Source organism: Palaemon carinicauda, chromosome 31 (assembly GCF_036898095.1).
Source record: "Palaemon carinicauda isolate YSFRI2023 chromosome 31, ASM3689809v2, whole genome shotgun sequence".
In the NCBI taxonomy this organism is placed as follows: domain Eukaryota; kingdom Metazoa; phylum Arthropoda; class Malacostraca; order Decapoda; family Palaemonidae; genus Palaemon; species Palaemon carinicauda.
Window position 1 is genome coordinate 77,837,852 of NC_090755.1, and position 7,500 is coordinate 77,845,351.

Here is a 7,500-nt window from a genome sequence, read left to right on the forward strand (position 1 = left end):
GAAGGGTCTGAGGGTGGTGAGAGCGAGAAGGGGTGAGAGTGAGAAGAGCGAGAAGGGGTGAGAGTGAGAAGGGGTGAGAGAGGGAGAGAATAGTGAGAGTCAAAGAAGATTGAGGGGCCAAGATGTTCATTCCATACCAGTTATGTTACAGATGAACTCTTTACGATCAGTTGGCAGCTTGACTCCGCGTTATCCATTTCAGTATTAAAATTATAAACTTTATTTCTAACTAAGCTGATATTATTTAGTTACCGATAATCTGTTGCTCTACGTCTTTATAGTGCGATTTGTGAAACGACAGGCAAAAAAAAAAAAAAAAAAGTTACGCTATTTTTAAGGAACAAGACACCAAGGATTTCAATAGATAAAACAGAATTATATTTGACTAAGAACTAATTTTGGGCCAGAGTTCGTAAACAAATGCACCAAAGCTAGCTAGTACATGGTACCAATAGGGCAATAGATGGGTGCGCTTCAAAGAACTTAATTTCAAGGTTGTAAGCAATGTTTTTCTCCCTATTTAGCATAGCATTTTCAGTTCGTATTGTATCGTTTCTTTTTTACGGTACATGTGTTTATTTTCTATTTTTATTAACTTGGTTTTTGGACAGCTTACTGGTAGAGTTAAATGAGAATGTAGCAGCTGGACAATTTGTATAGAGGGCTAGAGACAGAACCAGGTGGAGGCAATTGACAGCCCACGTCGAGGACATGGCACCTAGATAGATTACCCTGGTTATTTCTAATCGCCTTTCTATCAATAGTGATTTGAAAAATATCTGTTTCTCCTAAATTTACCTTTCTTTGGTTTGATATTGGGTGATATTATCCTACTGATTTCTCTGATATACAGTATATGTCCAGAGGGAGACCAGAAGCAACGTGAAGTTTTTTCATGTTGGCCATAGGATGAAACCAATATTAAAAAAAAATTGAGAAACAGGCAGTCTCCCTTCTAATATCGTTAAAAGAATTGAATTCTAAGAAAGTTGGGTATTTTTTTTTTTTTTTTTTTTTAAGATCTGTTATTTCTAAGGAAGTTATTTCAATCACTTCAGATTGGCAGTACTTTGAAAATTTTTCACATGTTTGTACTTCAGGATCTGACTTTCATCCTAAACTGATGGTGAAAAACCTGACGCTTATTAAACTCCATGTTCATAATCTTGATACAAGTATCTGACACCATTGTTCAATTGACTCAGTGTGCATGGTGTTTAGAATATTTAGTAATCCTTTTAGGCCGGGTGCCAGGACCACCGAGTGTAGGCGTTCTTTTGATTCTAACTGTACATAGGCTATGGCACTACCCAAAACTAGAGAAAAATGGTTTGATTTTGGAGTGTCCTTCTCCTAGAAGAGCTGCTGACATCGCTAAAGAGTCTCTTCTATCCTTAACAAGAGGAAAGTGGCCACTGAACAATTGCAGTGCAGTAACCCCTTGGGTGAAGAAGAATTGTTTGGTAATCTCAGTGTTGCCAGGTGTATGACAGAGGGTGATAAGTAAAGAATAGGCCAGACTATTCGCTGTTTGTGTGTAGGCAAAGGGAAAATGAACCGTAACCAGAGAGAAGGATCCAATGTATTACTGCCTGGCCAGTTCAAAGTCCCCATAACTCTCTAGTGGTAGTATCTCAACGGATGGCTGTTACCCTGGCCAACCTACTACCTAGCAGAGAAACAGATAAGATCCAGCATTCTGTAGCAATTTAAATTGTTGAAAGACTTAATGTTATAAATATGAAAATCGAGACTGAGCTAACACTAAACTAGAAGTAACTCGATAAACTGGTTCAATATGGGTATTTGTTTACAAGAGGACACTCTCCATTTATTCCAAAATTGTGCATTCTTGCAGCTCTCCTCTTTTTGTACAGTAATTAGGAGGTTCTTTAAATGCCGGGAAAGCAAAAAAATTAGCAAGAAATGTTATGGGAGAGGGGAGAGGCAGGGGTTGGTGGAAGAAGGTACTAAGCGACCTGGAACCGATATCGTCAACATAGTCAATCAAAGAGAAGTTTGTGGCGTCAGCGGACATTTGATATATAATCAAAATATATACTAAATTAAAACTTGAATAATTTCTCAAAATTGTCACTATTTGTGAATTGTAGTTTTTATTTGTTAATACTTGACAATAAATCTTAATTCTTTAAAGAAACTTTTGACAAGAAAGACTGTTTTTGCAGCGTATGACTGTTTTCATTGGCGGAGATTGGCAGCATCCTTAGGCAGTGGTCAATAGATGGCATGAGTGTAGCAAAGTGTGGTCTGGGAAAACTAGTCATACTCAAAATAGTTTCCTTAAAAATACACTTTTAATGTGATTTATATGAAATATTTACTAAATATAAAATATACATTTCACAAATAGTGACACTTTTGAGTAATTACTCAAGTTTTAATTTAGTATCTATTTTGAATATATGCCAAATGTACACTGACGTCAAGAACTTCTCTTTGGTTGATTATGTTGACGATGTCGGTTCCTGGTCGCTTAGTGCCTCCTCCACCAACCCCTCCCCCCTCCCCCCTCCTTGCAACATATCTTGCTTATTTTTGCTTTCCCAGCATTTGCAGAACCTTTCAATTACTGTACAAAAAGAGGAGAGCTGCAGGACTACATAATTTTGGACTAAATGGAGAGCATGTTCTTGTAAACAAATACCTTCAATTTTATCAATATTTCAGAATCTTGAAAATTATCCAAGTTCAAAAATATAACATATATAATCTGTTCAAGTAATATATCGTTGATTAGTAGGGCCAAGGTAATATATTGTGTAAACAAATTTAGATAAACTAAATTTTTTATATCAGGGATGTCTATGTTATGAGCATATTCAGATTTCATGTCCTGTTGCATGTCATCACATTTGATGCTTTTTGCATGCAAGTTTGTCCTTGGTAAAGCTGTTCACACAGACTGAGATTCAGTCGGTAAAGGCAGGAGTGGTCGGAAGAGTGAATTTGAAGTACAGTGATTTTAATGAGACGTTTGAGTAGAGCTCTCAAATTTCTATTTAAAACGTCTCATTGGAATTTGTGCATTTCAAATACAAGCTACAGTCAGCTCATTCCTGCACCCATAAAAATTGACGCCTGTGTGAACGCATTCACACTTGGAATCGCCCATTGCAAGGGAGAACAAGCTGGTATTTGAATTTAAAGAGCTTGGATTCCAATATGTCCATTTTTTTTTTCAGTTCTCTGCATGAATGATCTTATTGAGATTGGTGTATTTCATATTCGAGCTACACGTTCCTTTCTGCACCTACCCAAAACCCAGCTTTGTGAACACTGCCTAAGGGCTGGTTTTTTATATCTCCCAACTCTTCTTTGAACTGTGCTTTCACTATCCAAATTCCATTTTAGAAGGTCTGTAGTGTCTATCGCAGTTCTCCCTTCAGTTCTGAGCATTTCTCTTAGTTAGCATTCTGCCAATTCATATGTAAGGTTATAAAAAGTTCCAAATATTTTTTTTATTGAATCAGGTCATCTTTGTTTTATGTTGTTTATCAATGGGGACAATAATAATTCCTTATGATGTCAGTTTTCAATCTATAGAACTGTGCATCTTTAGTGTTATTTTTACTACTTTATTCTTCAGTTCTTGAGAACAAGTTTTTTCACTGCTAGGTGTATTCTCAACATTGTCATTAGTAATAATGTATATCTCTTGGGCCTTTATATAGTAAGATCTCTTGACCAAAACATTCAAATAACTCTGATCAGTAGGTAAAAAAAAAAAAAAAAAAAAAAAAAAGGATATGTACAGGAAAGAAAGATCAAATATTTTCCTCAAACAAGGTACACCAATAAAAGAGATACTGTAAATGAAATGGTATAGATCAAGAAAGTAAACTGAATGAAAACCAAGTGGTATGTGGTACAGAGTCCAGTTGATTGATTGCCTCAGAATATGTAAAATGTGAGTGAGGAGGTAATACATTATTCATATTTTATGGCTTAAGCATACAGATTGGCTCAGAGAATAAAGAAATCCAGTACATAGAGATAGAAAAGACTGGCCAAAGATAAATTCAAATTAAGTTACCACCAAGGTAGACCAAAAAGTGTGAAGATAACAGAAATAAATCTTGATTTTCTCAGTACATGCAAAATCATTAAAATCTTTTAGGTTGAAAGTCGAAAGGGTTTGTGTAACTTGCGCACCCAAGAAGAAACTACCTGGTCTTTTATTCAGTGGGTACGAAATTCGTGCCCTGATCACAACCCAATAGTTTTCATCAAATTCTACGACCATGCCGTTTTTGTGAGCTACGAATTAAGGGGTTTGGAAGGGTTTATGTCTGCTTTATGAGTCTCCAGTAGCCAATGTCTGGTTTTAGCTAAGACTGAAAGGGTTCTTGAACGAGAATTATATTGTCGGTCTCAAGGTCATTTTGCATCAAGCGCATTGGCATTGTTCATTTCCTAAGATGCTCACAAGTAATCTTTAAACCCAGATGAAAAAAATCAATATTAGCGCAGCCTTGTAGTAAGTTGAGGCGAACGATACCCAAAATTAATAAGAAAAAGCATTGAGTTGGCCTGGATTCATATATAGCCTCATGGATCAATGTGATGAGCAGGGATTGGAAGTCTCTCATGAGCAAGTGTAAACAAAACAAATGGCGATATCGCTCCAGATATTGTAGAGGTTCCTTGAGAGTGGAGGCTTTGAAAGTGTTTGTTTTAGTAATAACCGAGAGGACTAATCACTCGGTCACTTATCCGTTATTCTCCAGGATACTTTGATGTATCTCGGTGGAGCCTCAGGCTAGCGACTAGCGCCATTCATTTGTTCTTGGGTAAATAAAAAAGAAAGAAAGAAAAAAACCTTTAAAGGTTGCCTTCAAATACTGTCGATTTAAGTACTTATCCTGGGAGACAGAAAATATTTCATCAAGTCACGTTCGCCGCATTTAGTCATATTTAGTGTATCCTTTACTATTTCTTTCACAGTTACGGGATATGTTATGAAAATAAGACTTTACATCTCCCATATATAATAAAGAACATGTGTCTGCTATATATATATATATATATATATATATATATATATATATATATATATATATATATATATATATATATATATATATATATATATATATATCTTTTCGGTCACGCTCAGTGGCATGGCCAGACGTATATCTACGTGTGATAGTGGTTGTAGCAAATGGGGTAGAGGTAGGAAGGGATAAATCTTTGTGTGCGTGTGTGGGTGCATATCTAAATATTCAACCGTCATTTTGACGGATCACGTACACTAGTAATAAATAACGTTTAAAATCCCTGGAAACTAATTCTATTTTCATTTTGACTATTTACCACAATCTCTGACCAAAGAAATCGCTCTTACTCAATGCCAGAAGAGAGTTTCCAGGGGAACGCAGGAACTACCACTTGACCTTTGAACTTCCACTCACTCATCAAGTGGGGTTTTAACTCAACTGGGACATGATCACGCATAGAAATATCCTATTGCCTCCCCCCCCCATCTCTCTCTCTCTCTCTCTCTCTCTCTCTCTCTCTCTCTCTCTCTCTCTCTCTCTCTCTCTGCTAAAGTTTCTATTCTGTATAAAGGTTTAAAGGCCACTCATGAATGACAGAGGCAAGGGATAGTGACATCGCCCTATCAAACAGGATTATGCCCTAGAGACTTACCATATATACATTTGATAAGCACCCAAGCCCCCTCTCCACCAAAGCTAGGACCAGGGAGGGCCAGGCAGTAGCTGCTGATGACACAACAGATAGGCCTAAAGGCGCCTCCAAACTCCCTAACCTTGACTCACAATGATGGTGAGGTTGCAGCGATCAAAGTTACTAACGAGTTTGAGCGGGACTCGAACCCCAGTCTGGCGATCACCAGTAAGGGACGTTACCGCATCAGCCACCACAACCTTGTTCATATATACTTCCGGGATATTTAATGTCAATACTGTTTTTTTTTTTTTTAATGACCTTACGGATATGAACAGCAGCGAATAGCCTTGTCATTTTACATGTAAATTTGCTTTACGAATTATCTCGGGAAAATTAAATTATATCATACTAATAGAATACCATCTAGACCACAACCCAAATGCAATTTTCATTCTAACTCAAAAACTTTGGAGTTTTGATTGCTAGGGACATCGCATTGCGTGTTTGCTCAATATCCCGTGCATAACATGCGTCTCTTCGGAGAGTTTTCATGTGTAAGCAACCATGGATGTAATGTTTTATTTCGTTTTGGATTAGTTTTCCTAATATTCAAGGCTGTAGATTTCACCGTCGACCTTGGCTTCACTGGTAGTCAATGGATCGACCTCTGACAGGTATCGATTGCAGGAATTATTATTATTATTATTATTATTATTATTATTATTATTATTATTATTATTACTCACTAAGATACAACCCTTGTTTGGAAAAGCAGGATGATATAATCCCTAGGGTTTCACCATGGAAAAATAGCCCAGTGAGGAATGGAAACGAAGAAATAAACTGCCAGAGAAGTAGTGAACAATTAAAGAAAAAATTATATAAGAGCAGTAACATTAAAATAAATCTTTGTCGAGATTACAGAGAAACATTACTGAATGTTAAGGATACAGGATAGATGAAGTGCACATTATGTAGCTGCTATGAAACGTCTGAGATAGACTTTTTGAACAGAGTTCCGATAAGATTTTATTAGTATAGTGGCAAGTGGCATAGCGAAAAACCATGTTATTCTTATGGACGGCTGATCGAATCCCCCTCTAAACTGTTTACTGTAGAAACCAGATTTGGAAAGATAACGTTTACTAAAACTCTAAACGGAAGAGAAAAAATATAATCTGATATATAGATAAGACCAGAGATAGAAAGTTGTAGAACGTTAATTTGGGGAAGGGGACAAAAGAAAGTACAGTTGGATGCTGGAATTCCTGGCACACCTTGTTCTGAGGAAGTGCACTGTCACACCGTAAATACACGGCTAGTTCCGTGTAACGCCACTTTGCCTTCTCTCTCTCTCTCTCTCTCTCTCTCTCTCTCTCTCTCTCTCTCTCTCTCTCTCTCTCTCTCTCTCTCTCTACAGTATTTGTTAAGTTACTCGCCGCACAGTAAAGATGTGACAGGGTGCATTTCCTCAGAGCGAGGTATGCCAGGAATTTCTGTATACAACTGTACATTACATGACGGGAAAATCCTGACCTAATCTGCGTAGACTTCGAATAAAAAATACTATAGGTATATGCACAAAATGGTTTCAAGACAGTATTTGATGCTAACTGTCATTTGTATTATATAAACCAGCATTCGGCGAGGAGAATTGTCGCAGCCGAAATCTATTACAAATTACCAAATTAGAGGCATAAGGAAGGACGTCTTCCTCTCATTATTTGACTACATCTGATATTGTTTGCTGTTCCAGAAAGAGTTTTTTTTTTTTTTTTTTTTTTTATAACATTGAAAGATCTTGTCTAAATGAGAGCTATTATCATTTTTATTATTTGAGCAATT

The 7,500-nt window shown here is 36.8% G+C and overlaps 1 protein-coding gene across 3 annotated transcripts in view; it reads right to left on the reverse strand.

Annotated features, from left to right (window-relative positions):
* Positions 1-7,500, reverse strand: part of LOC137624553 (uncharacterized) — an 82,871-nt gene that overhangs the window by 35,903 nt on the left and 39,468 nt on the right. The gene's annotated exons all lie outside the window — the stretch shown is intronic.